We start from the raw sequence: 12,288 nt of genomic DNA on the forward strand, positions 1-12,288 counted from the left end.
CTACACGAGACGCGGGACTTTCAGCGGGGACATTGTGTCTTTCTTCCAGGAAATGTAACCCTTCAGTCACCGGGGCACAGACAGGGAGCGCAGTTATAGCACCAACATATCCCGCAGCGCAGAACATCAACGGGGACAGAAAATCCGGATTTGGGAAAATGAATATAATTTTTACTCATTCAGAAGGCGGAAGCTGCGGCTCAGTGACCGGGAGACGGGTTGTAAGGACATGGTGTCCTGTAACATTATCCGAGTTCGTTTGTGGCATTTAATAGGCAGCAATGTTTACCCTACAGCGCGGCGCTGCACGCCCGCCCTGCACCGCTGCACGCCCGCCCTGCCCACTGCACGCAATATTAACACATCCTGGCACACGCTCTGCAGCCCAGTCACCTGGAACCAGAAGGAGTCTGAGGGATCTTGAGAATCCACAATGGGCCCAAGGATGTCCTGGGGGGCTCCGACATGGTCACCCGCCCTCTACACAGCACCCAGTGTCACCCGCTGTAACCCTGGACTGGTCTGACAACTGCAGAAATAGCAACTCATCATTACTTACTAATGGACTCTCATGGCCCAAAGGCAAGACCTCGGCTCCCAAAACCCAGCCCCTCTGTGCAGCCCACCACAAGACCGTGTCATGAAACTGTAAGCAGACTCCAGCCAGGATTGTACTGGAAGCCTCTCCTCACACTGCTGTGCTCCTATTCCTGTGCATGAACTTCTGAGCTAGTTACACAGCAGTGTGAGGACATGTCCCCAGTGCACTTGCTAATAGTACAGTCCTGGAATATAAATCCATATTTCACAGTCCTGCTGCTAATAAATATTTCACAGTCCTGCTGCCCAAAGGTCGTATTCCACATCTCTCCAGGGACGATATCCAACACGGATTAAATAAAAGCACAGAGCACAGCAGTGAGGACATTACCCCAGGGCACATGGAGAAGCTACAATCTTGGAAATTAAATCAATATTCAACAGTCCTGCTGCTACTAACAACATACACAAAGGTTTAATTACACATCTCGCCAGGGACAATACCTAACACTGACTACAGAGAGCACAGCAGGACAAACACCCCCACCCCCGGAGAAGCTACAGTCCTGGAATAAAAATCCATCTACCACAGTCCTGCTACAAATAACACACAAAAAGCTCTCTGCAGTCGGTTTTGGGTATTATCCCTTTAGAGAATGCAAGGACACAACACAAGTGCTCTTGGAGAAACGGAAATCTTAGAATTGAATCCTTTATTCACAGTCCTGCTTCTACTACTACTACTAATATACACAAAGGTTTAATTACACATCCCTCCAGGGACAATACCTGACTGCAGAGAGCACAGAGCACAGTAGTGTAAGGACACCACATAAATGCTCTTGGGAAAGACTGGAATTGAATCCTTTATTCACAGTCCTGCTTCTACTACTACGGTAATATACACAAAGGTTCAGTTACATGACTGCAGGGCTGGGCCATAGTAAACGAATAAGAACCAGACTTCTGGAAGTCTCGTTCAGATGAGTGGAAAATCACTTGTCCGTGGGTTATAGATGGCGCAGAGCTGCAATACTACAGTCAGCCTGTGGACCGGAGGGGGCGCTGTATCTGCAGGAAAGTGGTCAGAAGGTCTAATGACAAGCATAAAATGTTGTCCCATAATGCACTGGGTGTAAACGTTGGACTGTAAGACGTAGAGCAAGGTCTACAGGTCACATTACAGGGATCGGGCATCTGTCCACGGGCTCCACGTTGCGTGACACCAGGATATCAAGGAACAGTACAACAACTTCCAGGCCAAGAAATCTGCCCAGACAGACACAGAAGAGCCACAGAGAATCAGCGCCCCCCCCCCCCCCCAAAGCACAGAATGCTGGAATTTGTAGTCCTGCAGAGAATGGGAGCAGCGGCACGTGCCGGGAACATTCCATGTGCAAACCTCAATTTCCATGAGTGAACGGCAATTAGGAGACGAGAGCGGGCACAAAGGGAGGGCACGGGCATCAGAGGGGCAGCTGGAATCTGTTTACAGAAGATGCACCCGGGGCCTGTATATATGGGTGACCTCATCTGCATATTGTAGAAGGGAACCTGTCAGCAGTTGTGACCATATTGTCCCTGGAGAGATGTGTAATCATGCCATATTGTAGGTGGTCGTTAGTAGCAGCAGGACTGTGATATATTGAATTATATTCCACAACTGCACTTCTGTAACCCAGACATTTGTTACCATTGTGTCCAGTCCAGTTGCTGCATCAGTTACTACAATGTATCAGACCAGGAGGGAGGTTGGTTCTGCTGGTACTGATCCGGCCGTTTAGCTGATATCATTATGAGGTGGCGCTGGTGTCACCCGGGGGGTCCGCCTCTCGGCTGCTCCAGTGATGTGACCCTGGCACGATGCAATGTAGGTCACGGTCCTCACATCTGTCTGTAGCCGGCGGAGCTTGCGCAGGATCTGTAGACTTAGCTCGGTGCATGTGATGTGCTGGGAGCCTGGAGCAGGAGGTGGCGGTATACAGCGCAGGACACGTGCGGCACCAGGCAGGGTACCCCCCAGCGCCAGCACCTAACTACAGGGAAATCTAATGTGTATGAGCCCAATCAGCTGCCATTCCATATCTATGGAGGCCTCCGGACACCAGGGCTGAGGGAGTCACATAGAGGAGCCTCTGCACAAGTCTGACGGACGCTCTCCCCTCCCCCCCCCGGTACATGACAACAACAGGTATTTGGCCAGATTTGGCCCAGTAAAGATTTTAAGTTTATGAATTTTATTAAGAAGACCCATTCACTGACAGCAAGCAGTGATCCGGAAAACTAAGGAAACAAACCACAAAGTAAATTAGGAGGCTGCAGGTTGGCAGATGGATGCACCCGGCAGATGAGACGTCTGTGCCCCTCTTACATCCCCCCTCCATCGTGTGTAAGTAGGACCATAACCCGGGCGCACATGGATTTAGGACCCTCAGGTCTTGTCATTTTGGAAGCTGTAAAACATCTGAGAGGATAAACACTGAGGATCTTGTAGAATTTCACACGTCCAGGAAAGCAAATATCAGGCCAGTTGTTAAGTGCATTAGATACCCAGCACCGCTGCCCCCCACGCTGGGGTCACGGGGTCTCTTCACACCTCAACAGTCATGGGAGGTCACCAACAAATCAATGCCTTAATAAGGGTCCTCAAAGGTTCACCCCCCAATATCTGCACTTATAGGGGCTCACAATACAATTCCCAAAATACTGGCGCTGCAGGGGGAGTCCAGGATGAAGACTGTGGCATCTGTTGCTTTCCAAGCACAGCGCCACACACTGTATAGTGGCTATACGTGGTATTGCAGCTCATCCACATTCACTTTAACAAGAGTTATGTGACCAATGCATGAAGGTTATTGGTCTGTGATGCAGAACTGTAACTGCTTTAAGCAGCTGATTGACCCCCGACCCCAGAAACCCAAAACTGATCACTTATCCTAAATATAGGTGATAGATATTAAAGTGCTGGACATCCCCTTTAAAAGGCAAACACCCACTTTATGCATTTCTGGTAAATCTACAGGACAGGAGCCATTATGGGAAAACCTTATACTGCAAGATCACCGTTTACTTGGAGTGAATGGAACCATCAATATTCAAACACAAATGTACAGGGTAGGAGGGTGACCGGATATGTAATTCTGTTAGTGTAGATTCATGTACAAAACTGTTCAGAACTGTAATAACCGCCCCTTCAGACTGACCCCATTCAGAGCGCGCCTCGTGCCTCACACCTCGCGCCTCCGCTGCCCAGAAGCAAAACATTCAAAAAATGCCACAAAAGTTATTGCAAAACACTGAAAGCAGCACAAAGCAGAAGCGAGACAATGTCCCCCCCTAGTGGAGGGAAGAGAGAATGCAGGATGCCTGGAGCATACAGACGACTGGGGTCATTGGTCACAGTGAAGACCTCATTAGTAAAATTTGTACTGCGCACCAGCACAGGTGACCGCTATGTCCTCACCCAGGGCCTTAGGACATCCACTGCTCTCCTATGCTAAAATAGGGTGTTTAAAGGGGTTGTCCTACTAAAGATCCCCATCATAGCAGTCTAAGATGAGATGGAGGGGTCTGCACCAGCAGGAATGGGGTCTCTGCCTCCTGTGGTCACATTTCTGCTGCTGTAGGATCGATGGAGATGGTTGAGCACTTGTCCATCTACATGGATCTCATACACTGCAGGACAAAGAACCTCAAACCCCTCCAAAATCTGGAGCTCAAAACCCGCTTCTAGTGACTGCGGGGGGTCCCGGTGACTGTACAATAACCACGGGGTTGTAGATGGTTTATAATTAGAAATAATAATAATAAAATATTTTTATTAATAATTAGTATTTATATTGCGCACACAGATTCATTAGACTGAGCCCCATTGGGGACAGGACCAGTTTGGCAGCTCTGTGCGACGCTTTTAACCCCATATGTGTAGAGAGCGCCCTCTACAGGTCAGGCTTTGGAGCTTCTCCTTCCCCTACGCTGGTCATTTCCCATTATTATTAGTAACAGATTCAGGATACAGCGGACACTGTATAACCCTCCTGTAGGGGGCGCCGTGGTGCTGGGGATACTGGGAAAGAAAAGAAGTTCATGGAAAATCTCATCCCAATGTTTATAGTCAGTGGTGATTGCGCAGGACGAGGTCAGGTCTGGACGTCCTCATCTGGGAGCCTGCAATAACCCGCACAGGTGCCATCCGATACAGAGACACTACAAGTAGCAGCATTACTGGGGGCGGCAGACCCTCCAACATGAAGACTGACATTACAAGGAAGATAAGAAGACGAAACACGTACAGAATGAGCTGATAGAAATCACAATGACATGAGAAGATCCTGATCCACCTGGAAAGCACTGAAGACCATGAAGAAGCGGCTGCCTGCGCTGCCCCCTAGTGGCCTCACTGATGGCTGCAGAGAACAAGCCAAGGAATCTCCCATATAAATAGTAACAATAATCTTTATTTCTATCATATATTATTTACATCATATGCCAAAGCTTTACATATTATAGGGGACAAATATAACAATAATCCAGACATTCTGTATAAGGGAACGGCAGAATATAAAAAAGATTCTGCTACTTGTACCAGTCATCAGCCGCATCTCATATACAAGGTCCAAGGTGAAAGAGTCCACATTATACCAGGAATATGAAGAGAAAGCTGCTAGCACAGCACCCATAGGAGATAGCACCCATAGGAGATCACCCCCAGATATATGTAATGTATGCCAATATGTGGGCCACTTGTGTAGCCGTCCTCTCAGGCCGTGTTCATACACAATATTGGAATGGTAATTGCAATAACTGCTCTGCCCCCTCACCTCGAGGCTCCTCCCACATAGATTGTGAGCTCCCAGGGACAGCGTCCTCCTCGCACTTGCATTTGTTCTTGTCCTAATGTATGTGACCCCCTTATATGCACCAGGAAATAACAGCGCATCATCATAATGTGAACACAGTCCAAGGGTAAATGCACCTGATGGGCATCTTTAAGGGAACTTATCAGCAATCTCCCCCTTAACCCCTTACTGCCGAGGCACTTTTTCATTTTTGTTGTTTCATTTTTCACACCCCACCTCCAAAATCTATAACAGTTTTTATTTTCCCATGTACAGAGCTGTGCGGGGGCTTGTTTTCTGCGTAACACATTGCACTTCATAGTGTTGGTATGTAATATTCCATGCCATGTACTGGGAAGCGGGAAAAAAATTCCAAATGCAGTGAAAATGGTGAAAAACGCATTCGCCCGGTTTTCTTGTGCGTTTGGATTTTACGTTTTTCGCTGTGCGCCCCAAAATGACAGGTCTACTTTATTCTTTGGGTCGGTACAATCGCAGGGATAACACATTTGTTTAGGTTTTATAATGTTTTCATACATTTACAAAAATTAAAACCTTCTGTACAAAATAAATAATTCTTCATTTTGCCGTCTTCTGGCGCTAATAACCTTTTCACACATCTGTGCCCGGAGCTGTGGGTGGTGTCAGTTTTTTGCAACTTTTGTTGACGTTTTTTAATGCTGCCATTTTTAGGACTGTTCGGCCTTTTGAGCACTTTTTATAGAATTTTTTTTATTTAGCAAAATTACAAAAAAGTGGACTTTGGGCGCCATTTTCCGTTACAGGGTTAATGCTGGGTATAACTTGTTATATTTTGATAGATCGGACGTTTTGGGATGCAGCGATACCTGACATGTTTATGATTGTTACCATTTAAATTGAATTTAAATTAATTTAACTTACTTTTTTTAAACTATTTTTCAGATCCCCTAGGGAAATATAACCCTAGGTTGTTGGATGATCCTACCATATACCATAGAGTAATAACCCAACATCAGTCCGCTCGGGTCTTTGATGACCCCATGCTGACGTGGTTACAGCTCGCCGCTCCCCAGCGATGGTCTAGGGCAGTGGTGGCGAACCTATGGCACTGGTGCCAGAGGTGGCACTCGGAGGCATCTCTGTGGGCACACGGGCTGTCTCCCAGGCACAGAGTTTGCCTGACATGACACCTTCCTGCAGTCTCAGACAGTCCAAGTAGTGGACTAAAGTGACCCATCCTGTGCTGCCTCGTCCTGTCTGAAGAGTGAAGAGGAGTGGACAAGGTTCGGATTGGAGCTCAAAGATTCTGGTAGCAATAAGTTTGTTACTGCCTAAATTGCCGTGTTGGCACTCAATCTCTAAAAGCTTCGCCATCACTGGTCTAGGGCAATATGCCGCCAGCAATCGTAGGCGTTACTGGTGGGTGTTTGTTGCCCATGAGCCCTCTCCAAATACCAGCGGCCAATGTTGTGAAGGGGCTAAAGGAAGATACAATGGGAGGTTCCTACTAAAACATCTACCAAACGGCTTGGAGTCGCCTCTCCGGGATGTGGGAGTGAAGGCAGCCGATGCTCTCCCGCGTCCTTCTCGCTGACAGTTTATTGAAGCTCTGCGCACCTACCGCTTCAGTGCTGACGGCTGCCATGACACGCACGTGTACTCCGCCACTGAGCAGCTCCTCTTGTGCATGGGCAGAGCTTGAAGAAACCGGTGGGGGAAAAGGAGCGCTCCAAGGACACAGACGGAAGCCGGAGAGGCTACTCCAAGCCCCAGTAGCCTCTAACTAATATACAATTTTTTGGCAAAGTTTAGGCTAGGCGCACCAAAAATCCTTTAATTTTCTCAGAAATCAAAAGGTGCGCCTTATACATGAACTTATACAGAAATGTACTACAGACAAGATGTACTGTACATTTACCAGTGTTTAATAGCTCCATCCCCAGAAATTTCCTGCACCTTCCCACACAGTATACAGGGTCCCGGGCTCCTGAAGTGCCCTGGCACCACAACTAACATTGTGCCCATCCTGCCCTCCCCTAGCACGGAGAGGCCGGAGCTGCCATAGTGCCGACCACGAGGCAATCATCATCATCATCAGTACCTGCCAGCCACAGGGGAAAGAGAAGAAGCCACAGGGAACCCCACAGGAGTAATAACCTGGCTGAGGAGGGAAGGAGAAGGGGCAGAGGGAGACCGCTTAACCCCTGCTGCATCACCCTGCATTAACCCCCAGCAGCCCATACCTCTGAGATCGGAGCTCTCTGACACGCTGCAGACAAGTTTCCCGGGAAGTGTAGCTGCTAGTACTGTGCACAGGTCTGCCACCTGCTGGTCATTTTTAGGTACTGCATTTGATCCTGCACCTTATACTCCAGCGCGCCTTATATATGAACCTAGATGTCTTAGCAGGCATTTATCAGAGGTGCGCCTTATAGTCAGAAAAATACGGTATTAGGGAAACATAGTTTAGGGTTTTGGATCTAACTTAATAAGTAGATTCCTGATGGTAGTTTTCCTTTAATGAAATCTACTATCATCAAGATCCATCCTGATAAACCCGGGACATTACTCATAGATCCAGGCACCGGGACTGTGGTATCTCCTTATATGTGTTATCCATGGCCTCCTGCCTTCAAAATTACCAGAGCCCCTTCCTGCTATCTCCGTTGCTCCTGCACAGTATAACAGCCTGTAAAGCTACAGCCCTTCTGGCTGATTAGCATAATATTTCCAGTTGCTAACGGCGCTTAGATCTATGAGTAATGGAAAAACTGCAGTGGATCTGCTTAAATTTTCCCTCTACAACTATGAAGGGAACTGCAGTCCAATCCCCCTATTTACACTGATGTGCAGGGAAAGTCCAGGGCAATGATGGATTGATGACGTCTCGCAGCAATGTTACTTTCTGGCAGCCAGATTGCAGCATTGGCCATTTTACACCTTTTATGTGCAGCCTGTAGGAGTACATGACATTCACACGGAGAGAATATAATAGATGACCAGGACTCACCTAGAAGGGCGGCCGCTGCTCCGACCCGTTTAAAGCTTTTCTCGTTTTCCTGGAAAACTGCAGGAGAAAAGAGATACAGGGGTTAATGGGTCCACAGGTCCTGTGTGTACGACAAGTGCTGGAGACTATAACCAGCACCAGCATTTCCCCGGATCCACAGAAAATATTCCACACGGAATGGGTGTGGGAAATCCCCTGTGGATGACAAGTAACGACACGAGGTCATTAGGATGATAAACATTCCCGTATAAATGTTGCAGAATATTTCTGATATTTCAAGATTTGCAGAGGACTTATTTTTTGCAGGCCTTTAGACGACGCGGTCGCTCCGTGATGTCCAGGAGCATTATAGGCAGTGTCTGTATACACGTCACCTCTAGTATAAGCCGAGCTTCCTTGTGTCACCACTAGGGGCTGCGCTGCACCATCACATCAGGTTCATATCCAGCTTTATATAGATCGCCTCCTAGTGGTGACAACAGGGAAGTGCATCATAGCACAGCTCCAAATCAGAGACTCTGCCGCTACCTGTAGTGCACGGTCCCTTTAAGAGCGTCCGCCATCTGCTCGCTGCAGGATAAAGGAGAGTTTGTATTACCATGTTTACTCACATTTCACACATTGAGCTTGGGATTTCCATAAAATGCTTTGTCTCCAGAAACTAACTGTGCGGCGCTAACAGAGATTTGCATAAGCCGTGGAGGAAGCGAGTGATAACAGTCGTGTGGTGGAGGAGGGAAGACGTGTGCGCCTGCCGGGATCTGATAACCAGGGGCGAGGGTGGAGGAAGAAGGGGACATCCGTGGTTACTAAGAAGCCCTAAGGCCGCGTTCACATGTGGCGTTTGTGCTGCATACAGTAAATCTTACTTTATATCGCAGGAGGAGTCTTTGTGCTGCGTTTTGAAATGCAAACGTCATGTGTGAACGCAGCCCGAGAGATGTATAGAGAGGCGGAGCCTTATCCACGGTCTGACATATAATTACCCCGGGTGAAATCATAATTATATCCATCAAGTGCAACAAAGTAACAAATTAACCCCCTATGGATCTTATCTTCACACAATGACACCAGAAATGAGTGGAGCCGCTATTGCTGTTCAGGTTCGGCCGCATGTCCCGAACGTATCGCCAGATTGGTGACCGGAGGGCCAATCCGGGAGATGAACGCCATGGCTAGTATTGGACGGGGGAAAGCCCCTGTCCATCCGGGAACGGCAGGTCCGTGTATCTCCAATCAAAAGCCTGAGGCCAGCGGCACACGGGGGGGTTTTCAACCAGTTTTTTTTTTACGCTTTTTAGTAGTCCGTTAAATACTGAATGCGTTTTTGACCCGTTTTAATTAAGATAATTGGTAAAACCGGTCCAAAACGCATGCATTTAACGGACTGCTTAAAAACGGACCAAAAACGGGTACAAATCACCACGTGTGCCGCCGGCCTTAGCCCTAATCCATGCTTTACACTGCGGCTCAGCCCCTCCAGCTTCACCCCCGTCTACAAGCACAAAGTGAGTGGATTTCCATTTCACTTACAAGACGATTATATGTTACAAGTCTCCAACAACCTCGGCCCGCTACCACGTGTACAGGAGGTAGAAGAGTCCTCAGACGTCTCCAGAGATCCAGCAGCTTTCATAAAGAAGGCAGAAGGGTAAGGAAAGAGTTAAAAACGACAAAACATAAAAAGTATCATCACTAAAGGGTAAGAGGAAGTTTCAGCAGACACAAGACGTGCGACCGATCGCTGCCGGATTTACCATCCGGTGTCTTCTGGCATTTGGAAGCAATAATGTAATTCTAGAGGGACAAAGAGATGGAATATGGGGCGAGTATTCGCCATAAATGGACCGCGCCACATTATACAGGAACATCTCCAAGTTTCATTTCAGTTTTAATTACGGAGGAGGCGAGAGAAGGAGGCGGCATCATACAGAGGTCACTAGAGGTCGCACTACGCCGAGCGGATAGATAGATAGGTCATTGCTGCACAGACCCAAAGCACAAGAACCTCAAGCAGATCATTCACAAGGGAACTGTGGCCCCCAGCGCAGAAGAGACCCCACAGGTCACATGCAGAGAGCGACGTCACTGCGCGTGTGACCGATACGACCAGCGATCAGATCCGTATCACTAGAGACGCCTCGCTGAGTCCAGGCTGTGCTCCTATAGATCCACCGCCTCTAAAGGTCATACAGGAGGAACAGCCAGATTTAGAGGGCACCTCCATGGATCCTACGTGGGAAACCCTTCATATTCACACCCACAACGTACAGATAAGAATCCTCATCATCCCCGGGAGCTACCAGCATCGGGAGAACATGCGGGAGACTCATCCAACGCCAAAGGAAACATCCATCAAACTTACTGGAGCACAAAGGACGGAGATTTTCACACGGTCACGACGGGAGGCTACAAATAGATAAAAGTAAATACCCAAAATACATAGAAAACTGGGGGCGATGCATCAGGGCTCCGGTGTAGAGGCACCAAAATAATCACAATTTCTTGTGTACGATAATTTTTCTGCCATGAGGATGTGGAGGGGCTCAGGGGCTGGCGGTGTGGGCCAGCAGGGGGCGCTCCTGTTACGCAAAACTACGTTGGACCTGGTGTAGTTTTGTCCATCATTAGATCTTGAACGGCAGCTCCATGCAGAGAGCACAGAGCACAGCAGTGTGAGGAGTGCACAATCCTGGAATACAAATCCATATTTCACAGTCCTGCTGCTACTAACAACACTCACACAGGTTTGATCACACATCTCTCCAGGGACCCAACATTGTTATGGTCAACATTGCCGATCACGGCCTCCATTACTGATCGACCCACTCAAGTCAATAAACCAATAGCAGCGACAACTAGTCCTCATCTTCTCCGTGGGGGCCATTCATCTTCTCCGTGGGGGCCATTCATCTTCTCCGTGGGGGCCATTCAGTTGGGAAACGTGACCCATGATGCGACTACAAAACGGAGCAAGAGATTACAGCGATTTATACTGTGACGGGTCTATGGTCCTGTACAACATCTGGATCACCAGAGCACCCGGATCAGTACGGACCGGCTGTAATTGCGTTATCCAGCCGAAACTCTCCCCATGACTCCCCCCTACTTCGGCCATCTTGGATAAGCGATCGTCTTCTCACAGATCAGGCGTGTAATTGATTTACTAAGAGTCAATTAGCGTCTAATGATGAAAAGGCCAGAAAAACGATCTGCCCCAACGCGGAGTTAATAGACGGCAAACTAGCGGCACGCGAAGCGTTCTCATGCACATCACAGATACCGACCACAAGCTGGAAGGAAGCAGAGATACAGGGATTGCACAAGAGCAGCTTCCGGGAGACCCCCCACCAGCGCAGCGGGGGTCCGCACTGTGCACCAGTCCATATACAGCCGTATACAAAGTATATATCAGGTATATGGGCCATCAGGATACTGCCGGGCCACGGAGGAGATAACAGCATCAATGGCGCATTGTTACCCCCCCCCAGCGCCCGCGCAGCTCAGCGAGACAAAGTCACCGTCCGGCTTATCGATTGGAAATTTCCTTTTCTATTGATTAATGTTGTACAGCATTGTTCCTGGAGAGGAAGGAGCCGGCGGGTTATCAGGAGGGAAGCGAAGGCCGGAGAGAAATGAAGAGGTCACGGCCTATGGAGGTGCACAGACACGACTTACCTCACCTAACTAGAGGGGCACCTATACATCGTTACTGGCTGTAGAGAGAAGCAGCCTCCATCCTCATACCCATTAATTATATTAATTACCCCGGCCCCTCCTGACCCTGCACCATGTATCAGCCATAACATGTGATATTATTACACTGCAGACATCCCTTCCCCTCCTGACCCTGTACCATGTATCATCCATAACATGTGATATTATTACACTGCAGACATCCCGTCCCCTCCTGACCCT

The 12,288-nt window shown here is 48.4% G+C and overlaps 1 protein-coding gene across 2 annotated transcripts in view; it reads right to left on the reverse strand.

Moving 5' to 3' along the window:
- GNG12 (G protein subunit gamma 12) overlaps nucleotides 1-12,288 on the reverse strand; it is a 58,662-nt gene that overhangs the window by 25,462 nt on the left and 20,912 nt on the right. Inside the window, exon 2 of one of the 2 annotated variants that reach the window (XM_072128184.1) lies at nucleotides 8,371-8,427. The exons of the other annotated variant lie outside the window; for it this stretch is intronic. The gene's annotated coding sequence lies outside the window, so the exon portion shown is untranslated. The remainder of the gene's footprint in view (nucleotides 1-8,370; nucleotides 8,428-12,288) is intronic. 2 annotated transcript variants of the gene reach the window in all.

Source organism: Engystomops pustulosus, chromosome 10 (genome assembly GCF_040894005.1).
Source record: "Engystomops pustulosus chromosome 10, aEngPut4.maternal, whole genome shotgun sequence".
Taxonomy (NCBI): domain Eukaryota; kingdom Metazoa; phylum Chordata; class Amphibia; order Anura; family Leptodactylidae; genus Engystomops; species Engystomops pustulosus.